Raw genomic sequence first — 13,037 nt, forward strand, 5'->3', positions numbered from 1 at the left:
ACAATGCTACCAGCCATACTGCTCGTTCTGTGCGTGATTTCCTGCAAGACAGGAATGTCAGTGTTCTGTCATGGCCAGCGAAGAGCCCGGATCTCAATCCCATTGAGCACATCTGGGACCTGTTGGATCGGAGGGTGAGGGCTAGGGCCATTCCCCCAAGAAATGTCCGGGAACAGGGCAGGTGCCTTGGTGGAAGAGTGGGGTAACATCTCACAGCAAGTGCTGGCAAATCTGGTGCAGTCCATGAGGAGGAGATGCACTGCAGTACTTAATGCAGCTGGTGGCCACACCAGATACTGACTGTTACTTTTGATTGTGACCCCCCTTTTGTTCAGGGACACATTATTCAATTTCTGTTAGTCATATGTCTGTGAAACTTTTCAGTTTATGTCTCAGTTGATGAATCTTGTGATGGTCATACAAATATGTACACATGTTAAGTTTGCTGAAAATAAACGGAGTTGACAATGAGAGGACGTTTCTTTTTTTGCTTAGTTTATATATGTGAGTGACTGAGTGAGATGTTAGTAAAATTCCTAAACTAAGTATTTTCATCATTCTGGATTGCAGCCGTTAGCAACAAGAAGAAGCACTGCAATGTGTGTGGACCCAAGAAGGACAGGAAGACACAGTACACATGCATCAAATGCAAGAAATACATTTGCAACACACACACAGTAAAACTCTGTCCCTCATGTGGTGTGTAGACAGACCTTAATTGGGGCTTATTTATCATTTCCATAACATACTGTATGTAAAATTTGTCCTTCCAATTTGTTCATTTCAAAGCAATTAACATCAATAGTGATTAAAACCTTGTTTCATTTATATTTGTTCAAAATAAACATGATTTATTCCACCCATGTCTTGATTATAATTATAATTATAATAATCACATTTTATATATTTTTTAAATGAGTAGAGCTTTTATTGATAAACGTGATCTAGCAGAGCTAAATGGCAAATATTAACCATGTATGCTGTCTATATTGCTATAAGTTGCTACAATTGATATAAGTCAACGTCTAAGAATTAAGTATTTTTACATAAATTGTTATGGCTGTATTTTTTAAAAACCCATTAATGTTGTGGGTCCATCAGATCCGCGAACATTGGGTGAATAACAAAAACATAAACACCACAAGGGTTAAAAATACCTGTAATAGACATGATGGAACAAGGGTCACAAAGCTAAAAAAGACAGCTCAGCTTGAAAAAAAACGTGAAATAAAATTCTCACTCACCTTTTGCCAAGAACGAGCGTCGCGGCCTTCCAGGTTTTACAGCCATTTTAAAGACATGGAAGTGTCAGACTTTCCCCGCAGCTCTTTCCACTGGCCTCCGACACACAAGACGAAAACAGACCGCAAACCCCCTCGGCAGACACCTCCGCTGGTCCGACTTCTATTTTCCTCAGTTTATTGTACTCCTCCCAACAACTGTTGTTGATTTGTCAGTGTGATATAGTTGTCCTGCTGTGTATTTATGAGCGTGGCCCTTTGGGCCTAGCTGGATTGGTAACAGGCAGCATGTACCGTTTCAGTAGTGTGAGCGAGGTTGGCAAGGTGGCCTAGGTTAGTTACCTCACAAGGTAGCAGTACGAACAAGAAAAAATAACAGGAGTCTTCTTCTGGAGTCCTGTGCGGGATATATCTATCTTAGATATAGAAGTTAACTATGGGGATGTAATTCCCTGCACCACAAAAGAGAAAAATGGTGACTTTTGTCAGCCAATCCATCAGAATGGTTACAGCTGTTAGTAGATGATTCCTTAATAGTACCACTATATAGTATATTAGTTTCAATTATGTTTGCCCATCCTGTCAAAGCCAGTTGGCCATACCAATTTCAAAGGGATGTTTGCAATTGGTACAGCCAGCAAGAGAGAATCTGCTGAAAAGTAAAGTTAGATCAATGAATGATCCTCATCATCTTTAACTTCTTCGTTGTTTTTCGGTCTAGTGAGTGGGAGTGGAGCCAGGGGGTTTTCATACCATGATGCTGTGTAAGTGGAGCGTATTGGGTTGGTGGGTGGTCACTATATTTTCAAGCCGTTGACGTATACAACATCTCCTAATGAGGCGCAGTAGCTGAGCGGTTGTTTATTTACGGACTACACGCACCGTTTGAAGGAACTCTTTATGAAATGGTCTTTGAATAAACTGCCATATAGAGCAATGAAAGGTATCCGTTCAATACAGCATTTTTTTTACTGCTCTATGACATGGGCTTAGTATTTCTGCCCAGTTCTTGATAGATTCTTCCTTCTATCATCTCTATACAAAAGAGATGGAGAATCATTTTGGTGTCCAGGACTAGGTTTAATCTGTGTTTGGGAAGCAGCCCCATAATCTTTACCTCATAATCTTTACCTCATAATCTTTACCTCAATCGTGTTGTGTGTCCTGTTCCCATGGGATTTAGGCTAGTACTCTTTTACTGCTTTGTTTGCAAATCACCCTGAGAATTCAGGAAGTGTGTGTGTGTGTGTGTGTGTGTGTGTGTGTGTGTGTGTGTGTGTGTGTGTGTGTGTGTGTGTGTGTGTGTGTGTGTGTGTGTGTGTGTGTGTGTGTGTGTGTGTGTGTGTGTGTGTGTGTGTGTGTGTGTGTGTGTGTGTGTGTGTGCGTATGTGCATGCAAGTGTATTAATCTTCATTCTAAAATCCACAGGGGGTCCACTGCCTTCTCAGGTGCCCACCTCTCCAGGCCGGGGTGTCGCAAGAACTGCGGAGGGAGGGTGGTGAGGAGGTAGGGGGGGCTGGGATCTAGTCAGGACTGGGGAGGTAGCGTGGTGAGGAAGTAGCACTCAGGTGGGGGCTGGGGTGTAGTCAGGACTGGAGAGGGAGCGTGGTGAGTAAGTAGGGGGTCTTGGGTGTAGGTTAGACAGGAGAGGGAGAAAGGCAGTGAGGAGGTAGACACAGCTGGAGTTGCACGTGGAAAGAGGGATTGGATGTGGCCATTGTTGTCGAGGCGCTTGACAGACAGACATCCCTTCCCTGAGGGAAGAGAGGATGTAGCCTGTGAGAGAATGGGGAGGACAGATCTGTTTGACTTAGTGCGTTCTCTGTGCCGCCTTGGCCTGAGGACAAGCCTAAAAGTGTGTGACAACAACCAGCCTTGTACGCAGCATGAGAGGGAACCTATACAGTGGGAATGCACTGTGCTGGAATGCACCCTTAAAACCCTGGGATCTTAAACACATGACTAAGTAAGAATGTAAAATGTTAGAGGGTCGTTCTTGAATTGTGCTGGCATTTTGGCATGGCATTCCTATTCTTCCGATTCTAAACAAACGAATAGTGCAGCTTAATGACCATTAGGATTACATTGTGCCACTAATAGGAGTATTAACACCAATGACAGTAACACCAATGACACATTTTAGGGAATTCAGGATGTTCTTAAATGGAGGCCACATATGCTAAGGTCATTAACCCTTTAAAAATGATTTACTGAAGTGGTATGATTATTACTTTTGATCACAACGTAATTTCCCTCAATTTAAAGGTATAGTCAGAGATTGGACGTAGATGCAGAAAGTGAACAACATAGCGGGTAAATTTCTGCAAAACTAAGAGCAATGAAGGGCGAGACTCAAGTTCTCCGCCATTTTAGTCCCGTGGCTACCACGCTGAGACAGCGTGCATTCGCTCATCTCAACATCTGCAGTGCAGCTTGTGACAATGTCACTACACTGAGTCTACCTTTAAAGGGCAACTGGACGCAAGAAACAACTTCTCTGGTTGAAAAATGGCCTATGTGGTATTTATATTAGTCAAAAACATATATTCAGTGCCAAAATTTACCAAAAAGCGTAAAGTACCAGTCAAAAGTTGGTACTTTTGAAAAACACACCTACTCATTCAAGGGTTTTTCTTTATTTTTACTATTTTCTACATTGTAGCATAATTGTGAAGACATCAAAACTATGAAAAAAGTGTTAAACAAATCAAAATATATTTGATATTTGCGATTCTTCAAAGTAGCCACCCTTTGCCTTGATGACAGCGTTGCACACTCTTGGCATTCTCTCAACCAGCTTCACCTGGAATGCTTTTCCAACAGTCTTGAAGGAGTTCCCACATATGCTGAGCACTTGTTGGCGGCTTTTCCTTCACTCTGCGGTCCGACTCATCCCAAACCATCTCAATTGGGTTGAGGTCGGGTGATTGAGGAGGCCAGGTCATCTGATGCAGCACTCCATCACTCTCCTTCTTTGTCAAATAGTCCTTACACAGCCTGGAGGTGTGTTGGGTCATTGTCCTGTTGGAAAACAAATGATAGTCCCACTAAGCGCAAACCAGATGGGATGGCGTATCGCTGAAGAATGCTGTGGTAAATCACTGACAGTCTCACCAGCAAAGCACTCCCCCCCCCACCCTCAGTAACCCCAATGACATAACATTTAGGGAGACATATTATATTTGTAAAAATAATAGGTATTTCAATAGCCCTCTTTGTTTTTATTTATCCATACAACATATGAAATACTTTTGTTTACTTTCTAGCTTTCAAAATAATAGATATGTCTAAATCCACAAAACATGTCACTATGCTACTCAACACTACTGGGACAAGCCAATATGCCTGTCCTAAGTAATTTAAACAATCTATTAAAAAAAAGTTTGCAGTTTAAATGACTTTGTGTTTTATCATTGATACACAGTTCAATATAAACAAAAACATGTATGATGTGTAACTATTTCGAATTTTAAAGTGTATTTCATGATTTCATAGGCAAGGAAAAGGAAAGATTTCAAATGTAACTGCAATTTAAAAATTACCCCAAAATATCTGGTACATCAGTTATGTTACATGCCAATTTTTTCTTTTGCATGTCCAAATTTGATTCCTTTACTATCAATAAAAATACATTGGATTTTTGACATCCTGTATTACAGCTTAATTAACCCTCAGCTCTCTTCTCTATGCCCATTAATCCTGGGAGAGAGATAAACCTCTCTCTGTAATCCCTAAATCTGACCTTTTTGCTAACAGTGTTTAACTCAAGTGCCTGTGGTGTGAGCATGGGTTTCTCAGGGTGGGTTTGTGCTAGGGTAGAACTAAACTACAGCCTTAAAGGGGCAATCTGCAATTGCTACATCCATTTTGGGATTTATAAATGAATGATATGTACACATTGATTCTTGAAGAATATAACTTATAAATGACTTATGAGCTCAGTTAAATTGTCACACCCCATCAGAATCCAAAATATAAGATTGTTTTACTCAGTGCATTCGGAAATTACTCAGTCCCCTTGACCGTTCCCACCTTTTGTTACGTTACAGCCTTATTCTAAAATGGATTAAATGTAATATATATATATATATATATAGAATTATATATATACCCACAATACCCCATAATGGCAAAGCAAAAACAGGTTTTTAGAAATTTTTGCAAATGTTTTAGAAATTAAAAAACAGAAATACCTTATTTACATAAGTATTCAGACCCTTTACTATTAGACACAAAATTGAGCTCCAAATGTATTTATTCACATGCGCCGAATACAACAGGTGCTTACCGTGAAATGCTTACTTACAACAATGCAGTTCAAGAAATAGAGTTAAGAAAATGTTGACCTAATAAACTAAAGTAAAAAATAAAGTAATTTTCATAACAAGTAACACAACAAAATAACAATAACGAGGCTATATAGAGGGGATACCGGTACCAAGTCAATGCGCGGGATAAAAAATGTGCAAAAAAAATCAGAAATTATGTTTTTGCTTTGTCATTATGGGGTATTGTGTGTAGATTGATGAGGAAATAAAACTATTTAATCCATTTTAGAATAAGGCTGTAACGTACCAAAATTTGGAAAAAGTCAAGAGGTCTGAATACTTTCCGAATGCACTGTAAATGTAAACAAACACTGTATAGCTTCAAAACATGGTTAAAACTATACTTTTATGGATGGTCAGACCTTGAAACCATAGGTCTGTCTATGAATTTGAGAGTGTTTACATTTCTCCAGCCGCATCCCTTGGCTTTTTACAGAAACCGAGGTGGGAAAAACGCTTTGTTATTGTTTCAACTGCTGATTGCTCCTTTAACTGTTGCAGTAAAAGTAATGAATAATTCAGGTTAGGCAACTGACTCAACCAATTTTGATTCTAGCCCCACGTTCCATTATGTAATTCACATGATGGTGATGAGATGTCATTCAGGTGTTGATAAATCTACATTTCTGACAGTTAATTTATGTTGCAGTCAGCGCTTGTGAATTGTATGCCAATGAATAGGCATCAAATCTGATAGGTCGATGGGTCATTCAAGTTATATTGAGGAGCTCTCTGATTCAGAGGGGTTGGGTTAGATGCGGAAGACACATTTCAGTTGAATGCATTCAGTTGTGCAACTGACTAGGTATCCCCTTTCCCTTCCCTTCCCTTACCTGTCATTCACGTTACCTTGGGAGATTATATTGTTTGGAAGTCTGGCTTCAGAGCCTCATCCTACAGGATCTTTAAGATGCGGTCTGGGACTTCTCTCAGTGGCTTTTACACGGATTTAAAGGGTGATTGCTTTCATAAATGCTATGAATTTCCCCTGAAGCTGCTGCCACTACAAGATTAATCATTTTGTTAGTCAGTACATGGCATATATTGTGAACACACACACACATACACACACACACACACAAAGCAAGATTAGTCAGAGTGCCATCAGGCCAGGTTTGGGGTCAATTCCACAAATTAAATTCTAATTACATTCTCTCTCCCTGTAAATTCCATTTAATTCATTTCAAATTCCAGGTCAGTCTTTGAAATTAGAGACAATTCAATTCTTCTGAATTCCAATGTTTGGTCAATTCCAATAATTAAATTCCCGATTCAGTATTATCCCCAACAATTCAACAAATTCCAACTTGAATTCCCTCAGGCTTTCAGGCTGATCAAAAGCCTGCATTAATTAATTGGACCTGGAGTTCCTATCACTGCTTAAAACGTTTTTTTTAATGTCATATAGAGCTGGACTTTTTTTTAAACAATCTTTATTAAGAGCTGTCATTTTATTGTGAGGATCTGCAGTCTTGTCAGAATTGTTTTCTGTTTTGTCTTCTGTTATGGGAGTTGTCCAATTCATTAATTAAGGCACGGATCAGACAGCCTATCTATACTGGAAATATAGGAATACAGGTCGACATGATTAAAAACAAATACTACAGTAAATGATTGATACTATGGGCATCAATTCCATTAACTGGTAAATATATTGATATTGAATTCCAATTGAATTCCAAAGATGAAATGTTTTTCCAATTTCAATTCAATTCCTATTCTAAAAGTCCAAATAGTCTAATTCCAATTAAATTCCAATTCCATAATTTGAAGATTTAAAAAAAAATCTAATTTAATTCAATGTAAATTCTCTACTTCATGAGTGAATTCAAGAATAGAAATGTCAAATTAAATTGGCTATAGACCCCAACCTTGCATCAGGCTATCCTCCAATTGCATATGCTGATGCTGACATTTTCGACTTGATAACTGGTTGTAGTTATACACATGCTGAGTTCAACCAGTTCACAGTTGGAAATGTACAAGTTTCCTAGTTTGATTGATTGAATTTATTATACAATTTATTAGATAAATTAATAATGGTGCTCCAGCCGGTGACGTCTCCACATACAATTTAAGAAAATAATCAAGGATAACAAAATAAAGCTAAGAAGCTTATTTCCATTGTGGTCCTTTTGGAGGGGGGATTATACAGCAAGGTTAGGCAGCAATGGTAGTGGCAACAAACAATGACAGACAAAATTGTTGTTTGTTTCATAAAATGAGCTAATTAGTTCCGACTAGCACATGAACGCGGCAAAAGAGCGGTGTGCAGCAGCACCGGCCAATCAAATTAAAGAAACTGAACATCTCAAACCATCATCAGCCCCATCACAGATCCCGAATTAGATCAATGTTCACCAGCCACAGTCGGTCCAGATTTTTTTTTTACTTCCTTGATTTACAATTAATTTAAAAACATATATTGTATTTTACAATGATTATGCATTGTGAGTTGTATTAGACTGGAAATCCTGATGTAACTAAAATCCTGATGTAACTGTCTAAATTCTGTACACCTGTTATTGCCATTTAGCCCTGATCAAGTTTGAAGGGGAACAAATGCACCAAATTATTTTTCAATTATCAACATAGAAATGCTACCAATTTTTTTTTACTGAAACTTAAATACAAATAATCGAGTCACTCATGAGTCACCGAACGATATTTTGAAAGAGGAAGTAAAGTACTTTAAGAATATGTTTTTATTTCAGTCTCCTCTCTCTCCACTAACCGTAGCTAATTGTATGTATTTTTTTCCTATTAATAATGTAAAATTAACATCTGTACAAAAAGACACATGTGAAGGCTAAATTACAGAGGAGGAACTTCTTGATGCAATTAAAGCCTTCAAGTCACGGAAAACTCCAAGGATGGATAGCATACCAGTGGAAGTATACCAGTCTCTATGGGCGTACCACAGGGTTCAATTCTCGGGCCGACTCTGTTCTCTGTATATATCAGCAATGCCGCTCTTGCTGTGGGTGATTCCTTGATCTACCTCTACGAAGACGACACCATTCTGTATACATCTGACCCTTCTTTGGACACTGTGTTAACAAACCTCCAAACGAGCTTCAATACCATACAACACTCCTTCCGTGGCCTGCAACTGCTCTTAAACGCTAGTAAAATTAAATGCATGCTTTTCAACCGATCGCTGCCCGCACCTGTCCGCCTGACTGGCATCACTACTCTGGACGGTTCTGACTTAGAATATGTGGACAACTACAAATACCTAAGTGTCTGGCTGGACTGTAAACTCTCCTTCCAGACTTACATTAAGCATCTCCAATTCAAAATTAAATCTAGAATCGGCTTCCTATTTCGCAACAAAGCCTCCTTCACTCACGCTGCCAAACATACCCTCGAAACACTGACTATCCTACCGATCCTTGACTTCGGCAATGTCATTTACAAAATAGCCTCCAACACTCTACTCAGCAAACTGGATGCAGTCTATCACAGTGTCATCTGTTTTGTCACCAAAGCCCCATATACCACCCACCACTGCAACCTGTATGCTTTCGTCGGCTGGTCCTCGCTACATAATCGTCGCCAGACCCACTGGCTTCAGGTCATCTATAAGTCTTTGCTAGGTAAAGCTCCACCTTACCTCAGCTCACTGGTCACCATAACAACATCCACCTGTAGCACGCGCTCCAGCAGGTTTATCTCACTGGTCATCCCTAAAGCCAACACAACCATTGGCCGCCTTTCCTTCCAGTTCTCTGCTGCCAATGACTGGAACGAATTGCAAAAATCACTGAAGTTGGAGACTTATATCTCCCTCACTAACTTTAAGCATCAGCTATCTGAGCAGCTTACCGATCGCTGCAGCTATACACAGCCCATCTGTAAATAGCCCATCCAACTACCTACCTCATCTCCATATTGTTTTTATTTACTATTTTTTGCTCTTTTGCACACCAGTATTTCTACTTGCACATCATCATCTGCACATCTATCACTCCAGTGTTAATTTGCTAAATTGTAATTACTTCGCTACTATGGCCTATTTATTGCCTTAGCTCCTTGCGCCATTTGCACACACTGTATATAGATTTTTCTATTGTGTTATTGACTGTACTTTTGTTTATCCCACGTGTAACTCTGTGTTGTTGTTTTTTGTAGCACTGCTTTGCTTTATCTTGACCAGGTCACAGTTGTAAATGAGAACTTGTTCTCAACTGGCCTACCTGGTTAAATAAAGGTGAAATACATTTAAAAAAATGAAATACCTAACTTTTTTTGATATACTCAGAGGACCATTATTAGAATGTTTTAACCCCCCCTATATACAGTGGGGAGAACAAGTATTTGATACACTGCCGATTTTGCAGGTTTTCCTACTTACAAAGCATGTAGAGGTCTGTAATTTTTATCATAGGTACACTTCAACTGTGAGAGACGGAATCTAAAACAAAAATCCAGAAAATCACATTGTATGATTTTTAAATAATTAATTTGCATTTTATTGCATGACATAAGTATTTGATCACCTACCAACCAGTAAGAATTCCGGCTCTCACAGACCTGTTAGTTTTTCTTTAAGAAGCCCTCCTGTTCTCCACCCATTACCTGTATTAACTGCACCTGTTTGAACTCGTTACCTGTATAAAAGACACCTGTCCACACACAATCAAACAGATTCCAACCTCTCCACAATGGCCAAGACCAGAGAGCTGTGTAAGGACATCAGGGATAAAATTGTAGACCTGCACAAGGCTGGGATGGGCTACAGGACAATAGGCAAGCAGCTTGGTGAGAAGGAAACAACTGTTGGCGCAATTATTAGAAAATGGAAGAAGTTCAAGATGACGGTCAATCACCCTCGGTCTGGGGCTCCATGCAAGATTTCACCTCGTGGGGCATCAATGATCATGAGGAAGGTGAGGGATCAGCCCAGAACTACACGGCAGGACCTGGTCAATGACCTGAAGAGAGCTGGGACCACAGTCTCAAAGAAAACCATTAGTAACACACTACGCCGTCATGGATTAAAATCCTGCAGCGCACGCAAGGTCCCCCTGCTTAAGCCAGTGCATGTCCAGGCCCGTCTGAAGTTTGCCAATGACCATCTGGATGATCCAGAGGAGGAATGGGAGAAGGTCATGTGGTCTGATGAGACAAAAATAGAGCTTTTTGGTCTAACTCCACTCGCCGTGTTTGGAGGAAGAAGAAGTATGAGTACAACCCCAAGAACACCATCCCAACCGTGAAGCATGGAGGTGGAAACATCATTCTTTGGGGATGCTTTTCTGCAAAGGGGACAGGACGACTGCACCGTATTGAGGGGAGGATGGATGGGGCCATGTATCGCGAGATCTTGGCCAACAACCTCCTTCCCTCAGTAAGAGCATTGAAGATGGGTCGTGGCTGGGTCTTCCAGCATGACAACGACACGAAGCACACAGCCATGGCAACTAAGGAGTGGCTCCGTAAGAAGCATCTCAAGGTCCTGGAGTGGCCTAGCCAGTCTCCAGACCTGAACCCAATAGAAAATCTTTGGAGGGAGCTGAAAGTCCGTATTGCCCAGCGACAGCCCCGAAACCTGAAGGATCTGGAGAAGATCTGTAGGGAGGAGTGGGCCAAAATCCCTGCTGCAGTGTGTGCAAACCTAGTCAAGAACTACAGGAAACGTATGATCTCTGTAATTGCAAACAAAGGTTTCTGTACCAAATATTAAGTTCTGCTTTTCTGATGTATCAAATACTTATGTCATGCAATAAAATGCAAATTAATTACTTAAAAATCATACAATGTGATTTTCTGGATTTTTGTTTTAGATTCCGTCTCTCATAGTTGAAGTGTACCTATGATAAAAATTACAGACCTCTACATGCTTTGTAAGTAGGAAAACCTGCAAAATCGGCAGTGTATCAAATACTTGTTCTCCCCACTGTAAATGGTAGATTATCGGACACTCAACAATAAGGTCTGATTTCATTATTTGCTGAAACAGGATCCAAGTGGTATATATAAAGATCCAGTCCATTTAAAAAATTGGATACCTCTTACACTTCAGTGTTGTAATGCAAAAATTCTAGCTAAATGCTTAGCGCATAGAATTAAAAAGGTTTTGTCAGATATTATTCATCCTAAACAGACACGTTTTTTACACGGATGATACATTAGAGATAATATAAAACAAGTACTGGAAACAATAGAACACTATGAAATATCGGGGAAACCAGGCCTGGTTTTCATAGCTGACTTTGAAAAGGCTTTTGGTAAAGTATGACTGGAGTTTATATATAAATGCCTGGAATGTTTCAATTTTGGAGAATCTCTTATAAAATGGTTAAAAGTTATGTATAGTAACCCGAGGTGTAAAATAGTAAATAATGGCTACATCTCAAAAAGTATTAAACTGTCAAGAGGAGTAAAACAAGGTTGTCCACTATCGGCATATTTATTTATTATTGCTATCAAAACGTTAGCTGTTAAAATCAGACCCAACAATAAAATTAAGGGATTAGAAATCCATGTTTTAAGAACAAAAGGGTCATTGTACGCTGATGATTCATGTTTTCTTTTAAATCCACAATTAGAATCCCTCCCAGCCTCATAGAGGATCTAGATACTTTTTCTAACCTCTCTGGATTAAAATCAAGTGTACTATATTACGTATTGGATTACAAAAAAATTCTACCTTTACAATACCGTGTAGTTTACCAATAAAAGGGTCTGACGGGGATGTGGACATACTCGTTATACATATCCCGAAATAAAGAAATGATCTCACTCCAATACATTTTTATAGAAAGTTAGCAAAAATAGATAAGATCTTGTTACCATGGAAAGGAAAATAGCTGTCTATTTGGGGAAAAATCGCCCTGATTAACTCTTTAGTCATATCACAGTTGACCTATTTGCTTATGGTTTTGCCTACACCTAGCGACCTGCTTTTTAAATTTACGAGCAAAAAAGATTCCATTTTATTTGGAATGGCAAGCCGGACAAAATTAACAGGGCATATTTATATAATGAATATGAATTTGGAGGGCAGAAATTATTGTATATTAAAGCATTAGACCTCTCACTAAAGGCATCAGTCATACAAAAGTTATACTTACATCTGAAATGGTTCTCTAGTAAATTAGTAAGAATGTCTCACCCCATGTTCAAGAATGGCCTTTACATCCGCTCACTTTTGGTGATTTGAAAATGAAATCATCTCCAAAATATATATTTTTTAAATTAAACAAGCCATAGAAAGTTGGTTGCAATTTCAGTTTAATCCACCTGAAAAAAACAGAACAAATAATACAACAAATATTGTGGTTACTCTCAAATATACTAATTGATAAAGAAAACTTCATTTTACTATAAAATGTTTAAAAAAGGTATAATCTTTGTAAATTATATCATAAATAGGACTGGTGGAGTTATGTCACACATGCAGCTAACAAAAATATATGGAAATGTCTGCCCTACCCAAAATTACAACCAACTGGTTGCAGCA

The sequence above is a fragment of the Salvelinus alpinus genome, chromosome 1, assembly GCF_045679555.1.
Source record: "Salvelinus alpinus chromosome 1, SLU_Salpinus.1, whole genome shotgun sequence".
NCBI classification, from domain to species: Eukaryota; Metazoa; Chordata; class Actinopteri; order Salmoniformes; family Salmonidae; genus Salvelinus; species Salvelinus alpinus.